Raw genomic sequence first — 22,828 nt, 5'->3', positions numbered from 1 at the left:
GCTCCTTACACACTTATCTATAATGTGTAGGAAAAAAAGCTGTGTGATCACGAGGGACTTCAATTTGAGTGTCATATGCTGGAGGTCTCATGGTGCCAATATTAAAACATCCTTGGAATTTCTAAACATAGATGACAATTTCCTAACTCAAAAAGTGATGCAGCCAGCTCAGGAGAATTCTTTATTAAACCTTGTTTCAGCAGATAAAGAGGAACTGATCACAGAACTAAAAATCAGTGATGGCTTAGGTACAAGTGATAGTGACTTGATCACATTTATAATGTGCAAGCCCAATCAGCTTAGCTTGGAGGAAGAATGGAATAAAAAAATATTAATGATAATTGGGATAATTTAAGAACATCTTACTAGATACCTAAAAAACATAATCCCACAATCAAGAAAGGCTATACTGGTTAAAAAATAAACTACCTAGATTAGCAGGGAAGTGAAGGCAGATAAAAAAACTAACAAATGGAAAAAAGAGGAAGTTGATATAAATGAATATAAGTTCAGAATTGTAGAAAAATGATAAGGGAAGCAAAGGGACACTAAGAGAAATCTATGGCCAGCAAAGTTAACAACAAAAAAGTTTTAAAAATATATTAGAATTAAAGAATCCTGACTATGGTATTGGTCCCTTACTAGATGGAAAAGGTAGAATTATCAATAATAATGCAGAAAAGGCAGACGTGTTCAATAAATATTTCTGTTCTGTAATGGGATGGGAGGACAGATGATATAGTTTCATCCTATGGTGGTGATACCACTCTTTCCATTCCACTACTATTTCATGAGGATGTCAAAGAGCAGATACTAAAGTTAAACATTTTTAAAACAGCGGGTCCAGATAACTTGCATCCAGGACTTTTAAAAGAGTTTGCTTAGGAATGCACTGGACAATGAATGTTGATTTTCAATAAGTCTTAAAGCACTGAGGATGTTTCAGAAGACTGAAAGAAAGCTAATGTTTTGCCAGTTTTTAAAAGAGGTAAATGGGATGACCCAAGTAATTATAGGCTCATCAATCTGACTTGGATCATGGGCAAGATAATGGAGCTGCTGCTATGTGACTCAATTAATAAAGAATTTCAGGAGGGCAATGTAAATTAATGCAAATCAACATGGGTTTATGGAAAATAGAGTCTATCAAATTAACTTGATATCCTTTTTGATAAAACTACAAATACAGTTGATAAAGATAATAGTGATGACATAACATACTTAAGACTATTGTAAGGTATTTGACTTGGTATCTCATGACATTTTGATTAAAAAACTAGAATGTATAAAATTAAATGGATTAAAAATTGGCTAGCTGATGGAGCTCAAAATGTAATCATAAATGGGGAATCATCATAAAGTGGGCATGGTTCCAGTGAGGTCCTTCAGGGATCAGTTCTTGGCCCTACACTATTTAACATTTTTATCAAATGACCTGGAAGAAAACAGAAACTCACCACTGACACAGTCTGCAGATGACACAAAAATTGGGCAAGTGGTAAATAATAAACTGGCGACAAGCAAGCAGTATGAATTTTAATATAGCTAAATGTAAATGTATACATCTGGGACAAAGGACATAGATCTTATTGACAGGATGGGCGACTCAGGATGGGGAGCAGTGATTGAAAAAGATTTGGGGGGTTGTGGTGGATAATCAGCTGAACATGAGTTCCCAGTGTGACATTGTGGACAAAATAGCTAATGCGATCCTGGGATGCATAAACAGGGGAATCTTGAGTAGGAGTAGAGAGGTTATTTTACCTTTATATTTGGCACTGGTGCGACCACTGCTAGAATACTGTATTCAATTCTGGTGCCCACAGTTCAAGAAGGATGATGATAAATTGGAACGTGTCAGAGAAGAGACAAAAGGGTGATTAAGGGATTGGAAAACATGTCTTTTAGTGACAGACTTAAGGAAATCAGTCTATTTAGCTTTACCAACAGAAGGTTAAGGAGTGACTTGATTGAATAATTGACTCTTCAGTCTAGCAGAGAAAGGTATAACGATCCAATGACTGGATGTTGAGGCATAAATTCTTAACGATGAAAGCAATGAACTACTGGAACAATTTACCAAAGTTCGTGGTGGATTCTCCATTACTGACAATTTTTAAATCAAGATTGGATGTTTTTCTAAAAGATCTGCTCTAAGAATTATGTTGGGAAAGTTCTATGAGCTGTGTTATACAGGTGGTCAGACTAGATCACAATGATCCATTCTGGCCTGGAATCTGTGAATGTGTCCCCAGTCTACAACTGGTTTTGCATGGGCAGATCCTTGTGTGCACAACAACAATTGCAGAATTGGGACTTTTTTTTTTTTAACAAAAAACAAAAAAACAAGGATGCACTTCATCTGAAAGTTTCAACAAGGCACAACAAAGTTGTTGAGCTCTGCCTCAAGTGGAATTGAAAGCTGTGTGTCAGTGCTGTACGGTTAAAACTGTTGTCTTCTGCATTAGGCAACAGTAGGTCTCAAATCTCCTGCTTGCCTGCTCCCTTCCTGGCATGTACTCAGGGTGCAGAACAGTTAGCTGTGGATAGGAAATGGCTGGATGAGGAGATATCGGTTTAAAAACAATCCACCTGCTCCTTCGACGCTAGACATTTTCTTCTTTGGCCTTACTCTACTTCTAGTGAAAAAGGTAATTTGCTCCCATAAACGCAGGATTCACTCCATTGCTCTCTCTTTCTTGCCCATCATCACTTTTTATCTTGCATTTGTATGATATGTGCAATACTGCACCTGCAACTTTCACAGGCTCAAGCTTTATGTGGAAAAAGGGCACAATCAGTATTCAGCCATTTTAACTTCCTCCTTCTCCTCTCTAGTTGCCTCATTTGGTAAAGTTTTAAAAAGTTAGTAACCATCTTTAAATTTTTAATTAAATTATTCAAAAATATGGCAATGCAGAATGCAAGTGAACATGAGCTTGTGCTGAATTTCTGTTTCTCACTTTAAATTGTGCCTAAGCTCTTGCCAAAGTAATTTCACAATAATTTGCTCTTGCTAGATGAGCACAACAATTAGAATAGTTAAAGTTTCAACTGATTTATTATTTTTAAGAGGAACAGACTTTTTAATATTTAGGCTAACTCCAAAAAACATGAAGGGAAAATTCAAATGAGCGTAGACACTATCAGTGATACTGCCATTCACAAAATGAATATTAACTACACCTAATCAGAGGTCCATGAAAAACTGAGTCAGAACACTAAATTACCAGGAAAAATCCTCTGCTGTAGGAAATGTCTCTCTCAAGACAGAAGCTGGGAGTAGTGACATCAGCATCCACTTAATAAAAAAAGTTTACTTTAGACTTTTGTCAGAACATTTCATGGCCCTAAAAATGTTGCCTAAAAAATATTCTGGGTTTTGTTTCTTTGTTGAAAATCTTATCATCTTACTGCATAGGCTCACAGAGTATGAGACCAGTAAATTAGTGAATGGGTATGATTAGAGATATTGGGTGGGGGATAAAGGTTCTGCAAGGGACACGTGTGTGGGTGGGAGCAGGAGGACTCAGAAGGAAATTGAGGGTTCTTAGGACTTTCCATTATTGGCAGGGGTGGCTCCAGGCACCAGCATGCCAAGTGCGTGCCTGGGGTGGCAAGCCACGGGGGGGCGCTCTGCCAGTCGCCGCGAGGGCGGCAGGCAGGTTGCCTTCGGGGGCATGCCTGCTGAGGGTCCGCTGGTCCGGCGGCTTTGGCAGACCTCCCGCAGGCATGCCGCCGAATCCGCGGGACCAGGGACCTCCCACCGGCAAGCCTCCAAAGGCAGCCTGCCTGCCATGCTTGGGGCGGCAAAATACTACAGCCACCCCGATTATCGAGAACTCATTCTCTAACCGCTGTTCTTCACATTTGGTCTTGGAAGCACATCTCACTGAAGACTATTTACATGCTAAGTTTCAGAATTCAGCTTTAGTTTGAGCTAACTGCATCAAAAACTGTATGGCAATAACTTCTTATACTGGAAAGAGTGCAATGTTTTTCAGTTTCTAACAAATTGAAAATGGCTAAATGATTTTTCCTTAAATCTTCATGGAGATTTTTTTTCACCTTTGGGCCACAATCAAGCATGGAAAACTTCAACTACAAAGAAAAGCCCTCCAGCAAGTTTTGAGTGAGTGAAATCATGGAGTTATAAATTAAATGTTAAGTACAGCATTCACTGCAATTAATACATCAACATATATTACACTGTTGTCAATATGAATCATATTGACATCGCACCTTTCATCCCTAAAGATGGTACAAATTGAGGCCAGATCCTAAACCCATTTAAGGCAATGCGAGTCTTGCCATTAACTTCAGTTGGAGTAGGACCAGGCTCTTGAACTGATATACCCATTGATCGTTTCATTCACTGTGGCGAAGCAGCTACCTCAATACCCAGCAACACTATATAATAAGCGCAATACACCGAGAAGGTAATGGAAAACTGGAATTCCCCACACTGAAATTTGGGCAGGATGTAGGGATAATGCCACTACCAAGAGTCTTCTTCTTCTAATCTTAGTCCTATCTGTATGGGCTTGGCTCTTTGAGTCCCTTGTCTCCATTTCAGTCTGTCTTGAAGCAGTTCTTTGGAAAGTCGGAAGTTGATCGGATTCTTTTGTATGACATCCATCCAGCTACCTTTGGGTCTTTCAACTCTTCTCTTAACCTAGAAGTAGAGGGTAACACCCTGTTTCCTACATATTCTTTCAATCTTTTCACATTTTTTCTGTAATTGGTACCATTTTCACACTTCCCCTAATTTGTTCATTCTGAACATGGTCCATCCTTGTAACTCCAAGCATCTGTCTTAACATTTTTGTTTCCACGTGATCTGCGCCTGTCTTTTCCTCATGTGCCCAGCATTCAGAGCCATACACAGTGCAGGCCTAATTACCACCTTGTAGATCTTGTTCATGAAAAATAACAACTGCAAACAATCCAGACCTCAGATATATATTTTACTTCAAAACCACCTCTCAGGAAGCATAATGAGCCCTGTCACATGCAGGGAGGTTGTTTCCATACTCAGGAAAATGCCCAGTAACACTTCTTGCAACAACTTCTCTGGTGGTCTCTCATCCAAGTACTGATCAGGCCCAAGCCTATTTGGTATGTGAATACTTATATGCCAAGATTTTTCCGTGAGGTAGATTTCACTGTAGTAAGAAACACCATGAAAACTCTGCCACTCTGAATGGCAACATGAGAAGAGGTGACATTGATGTGATTTGAGGGAGGGTAGAAAGAAGAAACATTTCCTGCATTTCTGATTCTGTTGAGCTTTTAAAAGAAAGTTTGTAAAACATGTTCAGACATAGCTTCGTTCCATGGACCACATATAAAGATTGATCAGAAAACCCTCTGATCAGAAATGTTTCTGAGCCCACATTAAGACATGGGCTTTCATTGTTAATGTGTTAGTGTCAGCATGAGAAACAAAGATCTGCCAACTTAAAATGTCAAATTTGCATCTCTGAACTATAAAATATTAATCTGGTTCCTGCTGTAGTAGCATTTCGTTAAAGACTCCCGAGGGTATCAAACCCAAATCCTTCACATTTCAGTTTTATTTGGTGAAACAGCAGAACAATTTGTCAGACCACATTGTATCCTCTGTTGAAAGGAACTTAACTAATGAATTAGCTGCATTTTGTTGGTGATAGCACCAACCAATGTTTGGAAGGGCTGCTTGCCAGGTTAAAAATAATGTATTCTACTAATTGCAGGAGGAACCTGGCGACAACCAACGTGCACTGGCTGCAGTGCACAGATTGTGCACAATGTTGTCTGGCTGGGGCGAAGGCCTGCCAAAGAAAATGTAGAAGCAACTGTCAACAAGATTTACAGTGATGCTTCCATTTATGCAGCAGTAATGGGAGTTCTGTGATTTTTGTTGAAGGTTGGCACAAACAACTATCGGTCCATAGCAACATGCTGATCATTGCCAGAGAAAAAAATTTACATTGATTTAACATCATCCTTCCTGACTGTAAAATGCCCAAACCTAGCAACCCTCTGGCATGTAAAATGAGAGATCAGTACACAGACACACACAAAAAATCTGAAAAATTAGAAACGTATGAACAAATTAGACCTTACGCTTAATTTACATGTTTAATACACAATAGAGCTTCTGACAAGAACTAAAGCACAGTGTCTATATGGCATTAAACAAATCCCATTTTTACCTGATCCATTTCTTTGAGAAGTTCTTAATATAAAGAGCAAATGTTAAAAGAATGCAAACACTAGTTTTGATTCTATCATGTTTTGGACAGCACATATTGCACATTATATTAATTATTGCACATGGCAAAAAGTGTTCAGATTTGCAGCTGGGATACACAATTTAGACACAGGCTACAGATTGGTATTTCCCTTATTATGACTCACACTATTGAAAATCTAATACATTTGGTTCTGATTATACTATTACTTAGGTTGCGACTTAATCACAGAGGTCATGGAAATCAGAGAATCCATGACTTCCAAAGACCTCTGTGATGTCAGCGCCAGCTGGGAGCTGCAGGGTCCCCTGCTGCTTGTGGAGGCAGGGAGCTGCGAGGTACCTCTGCTGCAGCTCCTGGCCACCACAGGTGGCAGGTGGACCGCCACAGCTTCTGGCCACTGCAGGCAGCAAGCGGGACCCCTGCAGCTTCCAGCCACTGCAGGTGGCAGTGGGGAACCCCACAGTTCCCAGTCCACCAGCATTTTGTCATGGATATTTTTAGTAAAAGTCGGTGACAGGTCACAGGCTTCCGTGAATTTTTCATTATTGCCTGTAATCTGTCCGTGACTTTTACTAAAAAATATCTGTGATGAAAATCTTAACCTTAAATATTAGGAATAATTCTCTCTCTGTTAATGCCTGCACCAGCACAGATTCTCAACACTTCTAGGGGTGGAATATTTCTTACTAGCCTAGTCTTCCTGTTTGCTTCCAGTCTGCTGCTGCTGGGTACAGTTTTTATTCATCATCAGCACTTCCACATTTAAGAACCGCACATGTTCGCCTCTTCCTATTGCACAATTTGGCCACATCAGAGGAGCGGTGGGGTGAAGAATAATGGTGGAGTAGGGAAGTGGCATTTAACTATACATGTTCCATGGTCAAACAGAACTTCAGAGCTGCCATTATGGGATCGCAGCACCCAATCTGATCTCATATTAAGGTTCTCTGAATGAAAGAGTCTTATTTGTTTGTGCAACAACCAAAGGCAGCGCCCAGAGCTTGGAAGAATGGCAGAAGGCCGTTCCATCCTTGTAAATCTCAACAATGCTAATTTCATTGCAAGTCAGTGGATTATTTTCTCACTTCCTCAGAACTAGTTGGGGGTTTCATACTTAATTTTGGTGTATTTGACTCAGTGGTGAGTTGCGTCTTATTCAGCCATTCAAGAGATTTGTTTGCATAAACTGGTCTATAAATTGAGACTTCCCTGAAGTGTATCCAAATCACCTGGAAAAAAACTAAAGGTTCTCACATTTTTCAGATACACAGCTGTTACATGACCAAGAACAAAATTATCTAAGAACTGGTTAGTGAGATATTCTATGCTGCTTTTAGTGCTAGGAAAAACAACTGTTAGCAACAATTTACTCTCCCTTTGTATAATATATGGAATTTCATATAGCAGTTGCAGATAATTCAATATTTTAATTTTCACCAGTGGCACAGTATCATTTTAGGAGTTATCATCTGTTTCCTGCAACTTGCTTCTTTCTGAAAAGGGTTTAAGCTCCTAAAATGAGATGTGGAATTGTACTGTCCTCAGTGATTTTCATAATGTAATCATGAATTAGAGATGATCCCAAGTGAAATAATATTAGCATGTCTTTGGCCTCTTAAGAAAGCACACTCTTCAGACATTGGACTGTATCCACTCTTGAGTATTTGAGACCAGCACACAGTGAAGCTCTCCTTTCTGCTGCAGGAAACAAGAGACGGTCGCATCTTACCATGTCTTCTATCAGTGTGTACACCTGATATTGTACAAGTATCAAGAAACTAATGAGAATTTTAAAGATGGTGGTTCTTAAGTTTGTGACCATTTACTAAGGCAGATACCTGTAAATGTGGCACTGATATTAAATATACCCCCACAAAAAAGAATCTTTTAAAACTCCAGGTTAATGCATGTACTGAATTAGTAAACTGGAAACAGTACATATGCTGTCCAAGGATATACAAACAGTTTCATTCTGAATTCACCCACTCGGATATGGTCTCATTATTAAACAAACAGGGAAACTGACCCCAAATTACACACATATTAGCATAACTAGAACTGACACTAAAATGGCTTATATTGGGCTTATATTGGGATCCCTGTTTAATATAGGTATTAACTTTTTCAAGTATGAAAGGAAACACTGAGTTTGTTAAGTCAGCTGACTCCACTAAAGCTCTGATCCTGTGTGAATAAATTTTTGCATGCTAGTAGTCTCATTGAGTTCACACAGTTACTCATGGGCTTCAGTGTTTGCAGGCTCAGGACCACCGTTTTTATTCATCAAAACTAAAGTAGTTTGGACAGCACAAGGGCCAATTAAAAGTTATGCACACTGGCAAATATAGTTAGATTTCTTATCGATACTGATTGCCTCTGAACAAGCAGGATCCTCTGAGGAAAAAAGATCAGAAGTCCTCACAGATAATTCAATGGAGAGGTTTGCCCAATGTACAGCAGCAGTTAAAAGACTTCTCTGAAGCCTAATCATGACATTTTCAATTTCACTGAAAGCTGGAGTAATTTTAAAAGGGATATAAAATACAGAAAATATGATCATGAGATATCAATCAATTGTACATCTTCATATGAATGAGTGTCTCTAATTTTGGTCCACTCACCACTAACACTCAGCAGAAGCTGAAAAGGTTCCAGCAGGCAATCTGGGCCATCTCTCTTAGCCTGTCCATTAAGACAAGAGTGAAAGGAAGCACAATTATATTAAAGGGCAGTAAATTTAGAGCCAATAAAAAGTTAAATAATTATTTATGTAATATATATTCAACCTGTGGGATTCACTGCTGCAAGAGATCATTGAGACACAGTAGTGAAGTTGAGTTTTTTCTTCAGACCAAAAAAGTTTGTATTAGCATAGAAGATACTGACAGTTTACATAAACTTACATCCAAGTTTACATTACATATAATTTATACACACATGGTATCTTGGCTCACACGGAAGAATCATCCATACCGCATTATGAGCTCCCTGAACTTACAAAGAAAATTTCAAAATCCTGTTCCTCCTCATTGCCTGACCTTGGCCATTCCATAACATATTAGTTACAGAGACTAAGAGGGCATTTACTGGAAGTCTATTTGAAAATCTATTCCCAGATTTCTTGGAGCAGGAAATGCACTTAAGCTCATATTACACAGTGTTATTTTGTGAACAGATTCAAAAATATTTTTGCTTTATGCTTCAAAATCAGGAAGGTAGTGTACTGTCTCACATGCCAGAAACACTTTCTTTCTGCCAAAATGGTGGGTAACAAAGGGTGGGCCTTGGATTTTCTTGTGCACTCACTGGTACAGCTGGATTTTAACAGGTATCTGTTTTCTTTGTTCCCAAAGCCCTTTAAGGAGATCTCAAATGGAGCCCTTTAATGGATCTCAAAACAGATCGAGCGACGAAAAATTAAAAAGGGAACCTCTATTGCATTGCATTGACTTATTGCATTGCACTTTGTTTTGTTTTGTTTTGTCGCATAGATCACCCTGTGAGTGGAATGAATAGGTCTGAACTTAAAAAAATTGAAGTTTTTCTGCCTCCTTGTAATCCTAACAAATTCAAAAGTATCTTCAGAGTATATACCCAAGTGTTATGCTCAGCTGCACAAATTTTCAGTTCACTGTAATGCATTTTACAGTACTATCAAACTCACCACCACTGTCTTCCTTCAGAAGCCAGAGCTAGTGCTGTTCTGCTCTACTCACTGGGCATTAAAACCAATGGATTAGGTGCAGACTGTCATTATATAACTGTCAAAGGGAAATGAAGTGTTCATGGTTGGATTTAATAATGAACTGGATAGTTTTCTGAGCATTAACATTTATAGCTGTAAAAGCTACTGCAAAAGTACAATCAAATCTCATGCTCAGAGGTCAGAGGTCAGGTAGGAATTTCTCCCCTTCTCTGTGTACAAACACTGCATGACTAACTAGGTGCATTATAGAGGTCATTAGTAAATAAGGTTTGCAGTTGCCTAAAGCTGTGGTTCTCAACCAGGGGGTTACGAGCAAGTTCCAGGGGGTCCACCAAGCATGGCTGGCATTCGACTTGCTGGGACCCAGGGCAGAAAGCCAAAGCCGGAGCCCCACCGCTGAAGCCCTAGCCCCAAGCTATGGTGGGGCTGAGCCAAGCCCTGCCACACTGGGGCTGAAAAACAATTGTTGTGGCACAGGTGGACTGCAGAGTTTTTATAGCATGTTGATGGGAGGACTCAGAAAGAAAACGGTTAAGAACCCCTGCCCTAAAGGATAGTGTATTGACCACTGATCTGATCTAGTACTGTAAATTTCATGTACAGTACTACTATTAAGCAGGATTCGGTATCTCAAAAATCATCTGCATTTCATTAATCCCTCTGTATTTCTCCCTCATGGACCACTGACATATTTTGTGATGTAAAAGATATAAAACATACACACTGTCACAGCTGTAGAACTAGCTGCACTTCTGTCCCCTTTGTGGTCTGAGTGCACCTCTGGGTAGAATTCCACCGTTCTTCCACTCTTAGGACAGGCCCTGGGCTGCAGCACCCTGTGTGTAAACTGCGCTTTCCCAGCAGGTCCCAGTCTGACTGCGGTCACACACCTGCAGTTTTTCCCTTTGGAAGTCTGTGATCAGCGGTATATGGTGACCAGACATCCTTCTTAATCCATGGCATTGTGTATTTGAACAGTAGGAACAATGCATTTAGAAAAGAAGGATTTTAAGTCTACACACGTTTATCTTACCTAAAGGCTTACCATCTCCAGATATTAACCTACATAGGCCTATCTCAGAGGTTGGCAACCTTTCAGAAATGGTGTGCCAAGTCTTCATTTATTCACTTGAATTTAAGGTTTCACGTGCTGGTAATACATTTTAATGGTTTTTAGAAGGTCTCTCTCTACAAGTCTATATATTATATAACTAAACTAGTGTTGTATTGTAAAATAAACAAGGTTTTCAAAATGTTTAAGAAGCTTCGTTTAAAATTAAATTAAAATGTTGATCTTACGCCGCCGGCCCGCTCAGCCAGCTTCTGGTCTGGGGTTCTGTTCACCTAGGCTGGCAGTGGGCTGAGCGGGACCTGTGTCCGGGACCCCATCTGGGAAAGGTCCGTCAGCCAGAACCCCAGACCAGCAGCGGGCTGTGTGGGACCGGTGCCCAGGACCCCAGACCGGCAGCGGGCTGAGCGGCTCAGCCCACTGCCACTCAGGGTTTCCATCTGCTGGCTCCTGCCAGCCAGGATCCTGGCTGCTGAACCCGCTCAGCCCGCTGCCGATCTGGGGTCCCAGCCCTGCCCACATACAGTGGGTACCTACCTCCCTGGTTCTGGCCCATTCTCTTCCTCTCTCTGCACTGAGCTGAGGGTGGGAGTGCACTGAGCACAGGACTGGGGATGAAGGGTCTGATCAGGAGCTAGAATGAGGGAGGGGGCTCAGGGTTGGGGCAGGAGGTTTGGCTGTGGGGCACTTACCTGGGCAGCTCCCATTTGGTGCGAGAGGGTCAGGTGGAAATGTGGTGGGGGGGGTGCAGGAGCTCCTGTTTGGTGCTCAGGGTTGGGGTGGGGCTGTGGGGGGGGGGCAAGAGTCAGGATATGGGGGGTGCATGGGATGTGAAGAGGCTGGGTATGTGGGGGGGTGCAAGAGTCAGGGCAGAGGGCTGGGGGCATGTGAGGGGGTGCAGGTGTCAGGGCGGGGGTGTGGGTATGTGTGGGGGTGCCGGAGTCAGGGCTGAGGTCGTGGGGGGTGATGAAGGAGTCAAGCAGAGGGCTGGGTGTGTATGAGGAGGGTACAGGGCTCAGGGCACGGGCCTGGGGGATGTGCAGAGCTGCAGGGCTCAGGGCAGACAGCTAGGTGTGTGTGAGGGGGGTCAGGGCAGAAGGCTAGCGGGGTAAGGGGGAGTCAGGGCAGGGGGCTGGAGGGGATATGCCCTTATTCCAACCCACCTTCCCCAAGGCCCTGCCCCCACTTATTTTCTGCCTCTGCCGGGAGCAGTGAGCACGCTGACTCTGCTCCTTCCTGACCCCCACCCTCACAAGGGCCATCAGCTGATCAGCCAGCAGGGAGGGAGGGACGGAGAGGCGGAGGAGAGGCAGGAACCCAGCACTGTATGGGAAGAGACAGGGGAGATGGCAGGACCAAGCTTCTGCCCTCCTGCCCCTTGCCCCTGCCCCCATGGGGGGCAGGGTGGAAGGTGGAGAAGAGCGGGCCGGGCCAGGCAGGGCAGGGTAGGGCAGGATTATTAATGGCACGCTGCTGCCTGCCGGGACTCCATGCCATAGGTTGGTGATCCCTGGCCTATCTTCTTCAGACACCCCAGCTGGCCTGCAGTCACCTCTGTCTCAACCTGCTTCCCCCAAACAGCTCCACCTTCTCTTGAGAGAGAGACCTTTTTAAGCTACTACAGTCCTTCTTCGTTCTTAAGCTTTGGCTCTTCTGCACAAAACCAGTCCTAGAGGCTCAGCAAGAAAGTGAACCAGAGTCCACAGAGACCTTGGCTCTGCCATGGTCTCTTAACAGCCCTCTAATGTGTGCTGGATGGTGGCTCATCCTGAGCCATTCTTTCTTTTCCTGCTTCTTTTTTCCCAACAGCCCTCATATTAAACTGAATCTATATATTCATACAGTAAACCTCACAATAACCAGATCAGCACACAGTATTCAGAAACTATTTCAGAGCATCTGCACTTCCATAATACATACTCTTAAAACATTAAAGGCCTAATTTATGCTTTAATACTGCCTCCTTTTGCATGCAAGCACACCAAACAAACACTTTTAGATCACTATCATCTGCATGATAAAGCAAGGTGGTTTGCACACACAACATCCATTTGGACAAATACGTTTTGTGAATGAGAAGTCTATCACCTATGTGTGCAAGGAATGGAATCTGTCCTCAGTGGTACAAGATGTGTGCATGTGTACAAGCTGCCTTTTAAAAATCTAATCCAAAAAGATTTAAAAATGGTAAAACTCAGTCTAATGGTAAATATATTAAAAAAAAAACAATCTGAACTTACCCTAAGCAAGTTCAGCCTTGAAATAATTAAAAAGATCAATTCTTGAGAACTTGATTTATCCAACAACAATTTTGGAGACTATAAAAAAATGTGAAACTCCCTCTATGAATAATTGTTGAAAATAAAAATAAGCAGGCCATAGTTATTGATGGATAAAACAAAATGCCAGGCAAGGCTTACTTGAAAACATGCAATGGGGCCATAAAGACCTTGTTCTGTAAACTACTGCGAGATGCCAAAGTCAGAACTTAACCATAAAAGTTGCAAAAGAAAATAAATACAATTTTGTCCAAATTCATTCCACTGCAAAGGCATCTGTTAGTGATTATGAGCCAGTGTGGTCTGTTGTAAAAGCTTTATACAAGTTATAGCCAATATTCTTCAAACATGGCATAACTTAAAATAACTGGTTGCTAAACAAATATTTGATGTATGAGAAACTGCTGGAAGAAAAAGAAAATCTCAGATTGCTTTGTACACTAACAGTTCAATAAGTCCAAAACACTTCCTGCTTCAATTTCAGTTGTAAGAAACTCTAAGGGGACAGAGTCAGAGATTATATAAATTGTGGTGTAAGTTGTACAATGGTAAATAGAGGTAAATCTGTGAAATTTACAGGTTGTAGAAGGAAAGTGGTCAATAGAAGGGTGAAAACAAAACAGGCCATGAGCCCCCACCTTTATCTTAGATTTTCTCATGCCATCCTGGTGTCTGTTTTTCAACACACTTTTGGCTTATAAATTATCCTTGTTTCAGTGTCCTGGCAGGTTCTCTACCTTGTTATATAACACACACGTACTCACATTTATTAGCATGTAACTTACATCACAATTTATGTCACCTCTACATTTGGCCAAAGTTGTGTGAACTGAGGTAAACATGTACTCTAAAAAGACATAAAATCGCATATTCCAGCCTCTGATCATCTTGTCTAAATATGTAAAGGGAATTTTTTTACTTAGTAGGAAAAAGATTAGTTGTCTATCAGTCATTAGTTATTAAACAGATTTCCTTCTTATCTCCACCAAATGAGCAGAATATAAGTACCTTCAGAACCTGCTGCTACAGAATGCTCCATCAGTTTTCAAGGGCCACCCGTTGGGAACCGGATTTTAAGTGAGTATATTTGTCTCAGTCTTGTGGAAGACGCAGATGCCTTTGCTTCAGTGTATGAAAGGGGCCGCCTCTAACCCAGACCAGTGAATGAGCTCAGCATTCAAGCTTTGTATTCCCCAAATCAACACTTTGTTAATTTAGAATCAAGATTGCTCAAGTGCAAATGTCACCTTTGTAATCTCTAAAAATCTAGGAAATCAGCACTGCAAGTCCTCCTTCTTCCCACTTCACGATATAGGTTCTCTATCCTTGTCATACTCACCCATAAGCATCCACTACTCACCATCCTTCTCCACCATACATGGGAGCAAGTGTGCAGCCTTAACTCTGACAATGATGATGGTAAGAGAGATGGGGCAGTGGAAGAGCACTGTAGACATGTAGTGGTCAAGGGCTGAACAGGGTGCTGGGGTGGAGGTGAGCCTAGTGGCATCAATGATTGTAGGACTTTCCAGTGTTGGTGATTTAGAGCCTCTGGTGTACTAGGCAGCTGCACTATGGGGGACCCTTGATGCACCAATATCCTGGACTGAGACCCCAGGGTCCCTGCAAAGCCCTGATTCCCCCCACTCTAGGGTCTCCTTTACACAAAATCCTCTTCCCACCAGACCATCCCTGCTCAGCCTCCCTTCCTGTTCAAAACCTTCCTCAACCCCTAATGCCCTTATTGAATTGAGTTCCTTCACCTGCTTGGCTTTGCACAGCCCTTCTCCTTAGCTGCTGCAGCCCATCCTGCCTCCAAGGGCATCTGTGCAGAGTGGGGAAGGTGAGGCAAGAAGGTAGCATCAGGAGACACCTGGCATAGCTCAGACCACTTACACCAGATGGGGGGAATCACTTTTTGTATTTAATTTTTAAAGTGGCCTCTATCGAGATGTTATCAGAGTGTACAGGTGAGAGAGAAGGTTGGAGTCGGTGGGACTGTGGCTATTTAACTAGAGGAAATCAAAGGGAATGTGAGACGAACATCAAAAACATTTTAAAGGGAGCATTTTAGAATAAAAACATACATGGAAGACTCAATTGTTCCCTGAAAAATGATGATGCCAATTTGGACACAAATTTAAATAAGTGATTAGGTTGTGAAACAGGGGGACTTTAGTGAAATATCCAGTCACTACTGACACCTCCAGAAGTGGAAACTTTCCATCCAGTTTATTTAGGTAACTCCAGGGTTAGCTGAGAGGTTTGACCCTTGTAACAGATGCAAGGGACTTAGTCCACTGCATGGGTTAATAAACAAACATGCATAAAATTCAAAGATATTCTTAATGGAACACGGTAACTTTGAAGCCTAAAGGCAAAATATTGCTATAATCTGTAGCTTCTAGAATGAAGCTTTGCTTTACCAAAAGTAATAGAAATAAAATGGTGGAGTGTCTTCACTTAAAACAGGCATTTTCATAAGCTATAATTCACCCACTTGCAATGACTGTCCCCTCATCTGTTGGAAAAGATCTTACCTGCTCGGTTGGGATAACTGGGTTACTATCAGGTAGGCAAGGCGAGTTCCCGCTCCCCATTACTCTCTTAAAAGGATTCTGCACATAATTAAAAAGAATAGTAAGATCATGATGATAACTGGAAATATATACAAGCCGCATAATTATCCTTTACCGCTGACCGAAGTCTCACAGCAGAGTTAATAATTGGTGTCAAATTAACTTTTCTTGATAAATGTACAAGCTCTGATTGGGGTGGGGGAATCCACAGGGCTAGCTGGGCCTTTGAGGGGGTATCAGAATGAGTAAAGGTGAGAAGCTGGACACATCAAAGAGGGGAGGCAAAATGAGAAGAGAGCAGAACAGCTCATTGTTTGTGCGTGGAGTAGACCATGATTTTCAGAGGAAGGGCCATAGCTGGAAGCGGGGACATGCTGGGGATCAGAAGGGAAGGCAACGTGAGAAAGGGATGGAACAATGCAATGTTTGTGGGTTTTATTTGTCTGAATTTCACATGCCGCCATTTTGCATAGTGTCATTTCATACACACAACCACTCCTCTCACTTTAGCATGATTTTGATAAAATGACTGTTCTTGCACCAGAAACATGCAAAAGTGCACATTTTTGCAGGTTTGGATTATAAAAGCCATTTTTGCTTATAAAATATTCCCCCCCAGGAACATGCCGGTTTGGTTTTAGGGGAAAAAAGTGCTATTTTTTTGAAAAACATCCCCATTTTTGAGTTTGTAACAAAAAGTTTGCAGATGTATTTGTGAAGGGAAGCAGCAGCGAGAAGAAGAGGTTTAACAAGAGATAAAGGAAATGGGATTAGGAAGGCTACAAATATATAGATTTCCCATTGCAAAATAAAAATAAAATGGTGAAAAGTCCTCTGCTGCTTATGAGTATTTCACGTTTACGTGCTCTGTTTATGTGTAAGTGGGACATACTTGCCACAAGCCATCTAATTGACTTTCCACAGGATCAGAGCCACTTCTATTTAGCTTTGGAAGATGCAGATCTAATTGCTTACCTGTTGTTGGGCTTTTTGGTCTATTTGCTACCATGTGATTATTTATATGTACTGCGGTCTTTGACATTAAACATTAGTTTTGAGCAAGGCAATTGATCACCTCTGCAACAGCATTTGCACTTTTGAGTCACATTCTCGTATTGAAGGATTTGTATATTCCACGATATTTCTTCCAAGTTGCGTCTTATGCACTGGAGAAGCTACCCATAAACATCTGCAAAACCACCTCATTGTTCTCTTGCTAATCCCTCGTAAAGACTTTGCCATGATGCTTACAAAAAACTCAACAAGGGTTAGGCATCGGGGGTTAATAACTGCCATTTCTCATGCTGACTAGACTTGTCTCATTGTTACCTGGTGCTCTCCCCACCAGTTTGTTATAGCCACCTGTTGTCTCCTATTTTATACTCAGATTATAAATTCTTCAAGGCAGGACCCAGCTTTCTGTTATATGTCTGTACAGTGCCTGGAACAATGAGGCTCTCATCCCCGATTGGGGCACCTATGCACTACTGCAATACTAATAGTTACTTTGAGAGAGGGAATCTTCTCTCCAAGCCCTTGCCTTCTCTAGTAACCAATGTTGGAAGCCCGCTGGTGCCAGGGTATTGACCTGATTTTCAGTGGAGCTAAATGCTCAGAACTTTGAATGCCAATAGATGTTCTGCCTTCAGAAAATCAGACCAAAACGTGTCCATAAAGGCGTGTCTTATTTTTTTCCCCATTGTCACACCAGACTTTTGAATTTCTTACTTATAAACCATAGTTCATGATTGTCCAATTCCTCTGCTATTACACTTTGGTTCATTTTTATCTGGTGCCGTACAGCTATATGTTGCCATAACTGAGCCGGCGTGGCTTCTAGTGTTTCATGTTTCCTGTGTTGTTTGACTAATGGTTTGTGGCAACTCCTATTTCCTTGGGAACAAGTCTGCTCCCAGACTCAGGGAAGTGTGCCGTGGATTTGCTTTCCCCTTGGCATGCGTAATTCCTCCTCTGTTTAAATGTAGGACTGCACCAATTCCTCACTCATACTCATCACAAGCTTTGGCAGGTCTAGATTTACACTCAGCCAGACTCCTGGGGATCTCAAACACTGTGTGTAAGACACTTAGGTTAACATTTTCTTTCCTTCCCACCTAACACAATTGTATGCAGTGTAGTTGTAACCCGGTTGGTCACAGGATATTAGAGAGACAAGGTGCAATATTGGAGAAGTTGGTGCAAAAATAGATATTGTTTCACCCACTTGTCTCTTTAGCCTACCAAGGTGTCTGTAGCTCATCAAAAGATATGAGACAACTGTAAGGGAGGAATAGACTAGCCACAGAGTAAGAATAGAAGAGGAAAGGCTGTGGGAACTCTAGAGAGCACCAGGGCTGGCTTCCAAGAGCTGCTCTCTTACCTCCCAGCACGGGAAAGTCATAGGGAGTGCAAACTGGGCGAGCTGAGATCTGCCTCCCTGCCAAGCAGGCTGGGCGCTCTGGCAGTGAAGGCTGAGCAGAGGAAGGAAAGGGGGAAGAATGAGAGGCAAAAGGCAGGGAAAAGAGAAAAGGAGGGAGGGCTGGAGGAGGAGAGACAGAGAAGAGGTGAGAAACAGAGAGAGGGGTTAAGGTGAAGGGTGGAAGGAGAAGGGTTCTGGGGCAAGGAGAGGTGGGCAGGTGGGAGGAGTAGTGTTTTCCCCAGGAATTGAAATTAGGGGGGATGTTCAAATTTACAGGGGGGTGTCAGAGCCAATCAAGGGTAAGACCGTGAGGGTGAAGGAGGGGCTGTATGGCACCATAGTAAAAACTGAAAAATGTGTCATGACCATTTTATTAGATTTAACTCATATTTTAAAATAATCACACAAATTAAAGTTGCCTACTCAAGCCTTCTATGAAGCACTACATCTACATCTTTCTTGTTATAATTTTGCATAACTCTATTAAAGAACTTCTTGAACGCAATGCATTCATCTTTGGTGGCTTCTCGTGTGTCCAGTACTTCCAGTCCTTCAGTTGATATATTCATTAGTTCATTCATGTGATCAGGCAAAAGGTGTCTATTTTCAGAACACAAAATGCTATTCAGTGATGAAAAAGAATGCTCAACTGTAGTTGTTGTGACTGGGAGTAGCAAGACATGAATTCCTACTTCCTTCATCCCAGGAAACAGAACACAAAGATTGGGTCAAGCCACTAGTGATGATAAAAAAGAAGTTGAAGTCAAATCTTTGTTCATTCATCATATGATATTCCACTCTGTGTTCAAATTCTCTATTCTGTCCTGAGCATATGGCAGCCTCATTGCTGGTAGTGCCTCACTCCACTCAATTGTTGGTGTTTTATAGGACAGGGATCTGTAAAAGCTACGTAGAGGTTGGGTAGAATCCAGAAGTCACTGTTGTAGATTTGTAAGAATCAAGTCTGTGTACTTTTTCAGCTGTCTTAACAAACACTTTTTGTCCTGTTCACTTAAGGATTCAATATAAATGCCTTCATTAGTCAACTTCTGGACTGAAGTCTTTGCCTCTTCCAGTACTTTTTCAATGGATAGCTCTCTGATTGATCCAAATGTAGCTTCCATTGCTGGTCAAAGATCTACTACTGTGGTAGCAGATGCCTGGATGGCATTGTTTAATGACCCAAGTAGTTTCAACAGTAGACTTACGAGAGAGAGAATGGCAATAGTCTTCTCTGAATGTAGTAGCAAAAGTAATCCACCAGCCTTACTACTTAGATCCATCCCATCTTGGTAGATACTTTCCAAAGCCAGTAATAACGGCTGGAGTATTTTAAGACAACAGTCTAGGATCACTCATGAGAAAGCCAGTGGGTTTTCCCAGGTTGGACTAATTTGAACTTCAGTCCCAGTGTATCTTCTATATTTTCCAAGATATTCAGTCTTTTTCGACTCTTGCTGAAAAAAAGTCTATAATGAAGACATAAATGTATAGCTTTTTAAATGTCTTTTGAAGAATCTGCAGCTCGTACTAGCGCTAGTTGGAGTAGATGGCCTCTGCAGTGTGTATAGGAGACATTAGGGTTACACTTTTCTCTGAGCAAAGCTTGTACTCCACCATGTCTTCCAGAGAGGTTTACAGCTCCATCAAAGGCACAAGCAGCCATCCGTTTTGGGTCCAACTGACAAGCATTTAACTCATCTAAGATGTGGGTTGTTACAGATGCAGCCGATGTGTGTTCTATAACTTAAACATCTAGAAATGCAACTACTGGCCTACCACTGACATCAAGATAATGTACACAGTGACTTAATACTTGATGCCCATTTGCATCTGTGCATTCACGTATGCAAATGTTTTGAATGTGGTAAGAGAGTTCTTCACTTTTTCCAACTGTTGAGTCTTTCACTGTTGCACCGCATGCTTCTAGCCAGTCAGTTGAGTTTCTTGCAGAAAGATAGTGAGCATTTGCTGGTCTTGTTCAGAATCAGTGTTCAGCTTCAGGATGAACAAGTGACAACGCATTTAACATTGGCCTCCAGTTTGTAGTGTGTGGTATCTCTTCCTTAAACAGAAAGTCGGATGCCACAGCCATGTTTGTTCACATGAACTGTGTTGTGTCTCTAGCATTCTTAACAGCCTCATTAAGTACTTCTAAAGTTGGCTTTGAAAGTGGGCTTATAAGGCTTTCTGCATGTTAATGCACTCCAGAGGCCTGGTGTTTTGCAGCCTTTTCACACAGTTTGTCAGCACTGGCTTTGCTGATCAGTCTGACAAACTAAGCTCCTCCACTTTTACCAATTATAGCACTGGAAAGCTTTCCTTCTTTATAAGCTTTTTTGCAAGAGGTGCACCAGTAGCCATCTTTTGTAACTTCAATAAATGGGCACACTTTGACCAACAAACATTTGGAAACTGCCGTAAGGTTTTGGAGGCACTGTTTCTTCAGTAAGTAGCTGTATTTGTGCTTCGGGCTGGTCGGATGTAGATATACCACTTGAACCTTCAGCTGATATGTTGCTATATTCTTGGTTCTTGATGTGTTCTTCACCTAGGCTGGTTTTTGAGGCCTTTGAGTGGAAAAATTGTTGCATGTTTTTTGTCTTTTCATTTTCTCTTTGACCTGCAACATAGAAGAGAAATGAATAAATTTAATGTTTTGTTAGGATAATGCAAATTTAACATGAGGATAGCGCAAATTACACCAAAACACATAACAGTACTAGATTTCAAAAACAAATATAATTTTTTTTAAAATTATATAACTTAAATTGACTTTTGAAAAGTAAGCCATCATGGGATAAGATGAAGGAAGTCCTCTCATGGATCCATAACTGGTTAAAAGATGGAAAACAAAGGGTAGGAATAAATTATCAGTTTTCAGAATGGAGAGAGATAAATAGTGGTATCCCTGAGGGGTTGGTACTGGGACCATTACTGTTCAATGTATTCATAAATAATCTGGAAAATGGGTAAACAGTGAGGTAGCAAAAGTTGCAGATGATACAAAATTATTCAAAATAGTTAAGTCCAAAGCAGACTACAAAGAGTTACAAAGGGATCTTACAAAACTGTGTGACTGGGCAACAAAATGGCAGATGAAATTCAATGTTGATAAATGCAAAGTAATGCACATTGGAAAACATAATCTCAACTATACCTACAAAATGATAGGGTCTAAATTAGCTGTTAACACTCAAGAAAGAGATGTTGGAGTCATTGTGGATGGTTCTCTGAAAACATCCACTCAATGTGCAGCAGCAGTCAAAAAAGCAAACAGAATGTTGCGAATCATTACTAAAGGGCTAGATAATAAGACAGAAAATATCATATTGCCTCTATATAAATCCATGGTACACGCATATCTTGAACACTGTGTGCAGATCTGGTCACCCCATCCCAAGAAAGATATGTTGGAATTGGAAAAGGTACAGAGATGGGCAACTAAAATGATTTGGGGTATGAAACAGGAGGAGAGATTAAAATGACTGGGACTTTTCAGCTTAGAAAAGAGACAACTAAGGGGGATAGGATAGAGGTTTATAAAATCTTGACTGGTGCAAAGAAAGTGAGTAAGTAAATGTTCTTTAATCCTTCACATAACACAAGAACCAATAGTCACTCAATGAAATTAATAGGCAGCAGGTTTTAAAAAAAACAAAACGTACTTCTTTGCACAACATAAAGTCAACTCATGGAACTCTTTGCCAGGGAATGCTGTAAAGACCAAAACTATAACAGGATTAAAAAAAAAGAAGTAGATAAATTCCTGGAGAATAGGTCCATCAGTGGCTATTAGCCAGCATGGGGAGGGATGCAGCACCATGCTCTGAGTCTCCCTAGCCTGTTTGCCAGAAGCTGAGAATGGGCAACAGCGGATAGATCACTTGATGATTACCTGTTCTGTTAATTCCCTCTGAAGCACCTGGCCTTGACCCAGGAGCGGCTCTACGTATTTTGCCACCGCAAGCATGGCAGTCAAGCGGCTTTCAGCAGCACGCCTGTAGGATATCCGCTGGTCCCGTGCCTTTGGTGTACCCACCGCCAAATTGCTGCTGAAACCGTGGGACCGGTGGACCTCCTGCAGAAACGCCGCTGAAGGCAGCCTGACTGCCGCCCTCACAGGGACCGACCCCCGTGGGTTAGTGCACTAGTGCCTGGAGCCGCCGCTGCTTTGACCACTGTCGAAAAACAGGATACTCGGCTATATGGACCATTGGTCTGACCCAGTATGGCCATTCTTATGTAAAAATTAATTACAATAATAAAAATGTTTACTACAGAAAGTCCCCAATATAATCACCTCTCAGGATAACAATGATGTGGGCTAACAACCTTTGCAAATAATGCATTTTAAAAACCTTGGCCTACTAGGAAACATTTATACAAATTTCCATTCCCAGTCACAAATCTAGCATTCTGGAACAAAGTCACTAAAATATAGTCCAACAAACAAATGTTTATTTAACAGGCCACTCACTTTTCCCTCCACTGCACCACATTCACCGGTGTTGTCCTTGGTCAGCGGCAACTCACA

The sequence above is a fragment of the Gopherus flavomarginatus genome, chromosome 8 (assembly GCF_025201925.1).
Source record: "Gopherus flavomarginatus isolate rGopFla2 chromosome 8, rGopFla2.mat.asm, whole genome shotgun sequence".
NCBI lineage: Eukaryota > Metazoa > Chordata > Testudines > Testudinidae > Gopherus > Gopherus flavomarginatus.
This window is presented reverse-complemented; position numbering follows the sequence as displayed.